Below are 1,235 nucleotides of genomic sequence, written 5' to 3' on the forward strand. Positions count from 1 at the left end.
CCTGCAGGCTCTGCTGCCGCTTGGATCCGCTTCCCGCAGTGCTTCCCTGCAGCATTTCCCACGGTCTCCGCTGCCGCTGGGATCCGTTTCCTGCGGCATTTGCTGTGGCCTCTGCTGCCGCTCAGACCTGTTTCCCGTGGCACTTCCATGGCATTTCCTGCGCTCTCCGCGGCCGCTCGGACCCGTTTCCCGCGGCGTTTCCCGCGGCGTTTCCCGCGGTCCCTGCCACCGCTCGGATCCGTTTCCCGCGGCGTTCCCTGCAGCCTTTCCCACGGTCGCCGCCGCCGCTCGGACCTGTTTCCCACGGCATTTCCCACGGGATTTCCCACAGCCTCCGCCACTCGGACCCGTTTCTCGTGGCGTTTCCCACGGGATTTCCCACAGCCTCCGCCGCTCAGCCCCGTTTCCCGCGGCGTTTCCCACGCTCCCCCGCCGCCGCTCGGACCCGTCGCCGGCACCTTCGGGCCGGAAAAAGCACCGCGGCGGCGGGGCGAATCCCGCCGTTGGCTCGGACGGGGCTGCTGTACCTGTAGGAAAGGATTCCTCAAGTTGCAGATTTCCTATTTCAGTCTGTCTGAAAACCCGGCGCCGGCGCGTCCGGCTGACGTTAAAGCGCGCAGTTGAAGGTGAGCGTCGAGCTGGGATCGCCGCTGGCCGCGCGCGGAGTCCTCCGTCTCCTTGAAAGCTGGTTTGGTGTTCCGGGGTTTTCTTGTTTTTTGTTTTTTTGTTTTTTTTCCCCCGTTTGTTTGTTTTCGTCGTTTTAAGATCCGCTCCGATGTTGTCGTCATAACGATTTAAAAAAAAAAAATCCAATAAATACATATTTTAAATGGAATTAAAAACCTCTCCTTTGTGAAAGGACACTATAAACTCTTCTTTCCATTCTTGCGACGTACAAGGATAGATTAAAAAAATGCAGAGATATAAATATTAGATTACTGAAAAACCTTAACAGCATCGTTCCTTTTTTTTTTTTTTTTTCAAAGTTCGCTTTTTAAACTCCTCGCAAAGTGCAGGTTTCCGAAGGTTTGCACTCGAGCGGACTCACGTTTTCCGGTTTTAAGTGGGTATATATATATATATATGTAGGGGTGTGTGTGTATATATATATATATATATATATATATATATGTTTTCTTTTTCTTCTTCTCCCACGTGCACGAGGAGAAAGCACCACGAAAGCAGCACCGGGCTCCAGTGCTGCCGACTTTGAGGTAAGAGGCGGTCGGCCGCCC

Source organism: Rhea pennata, chromosome 28 (assembly GCF_028389875.1).
Source record: "Rhea pennata isolate bPtePen1 chromosome 28, bPtePen1.pri, whole genome shotgun sequence".
In the NCBI taxonomy this organism is placed as follows: domain Eukaryota; kingdom Metazoa; phylum Chordata; class Aves; order Rheiformes; family Rheidae; genus Rhea; species Rhea pennata.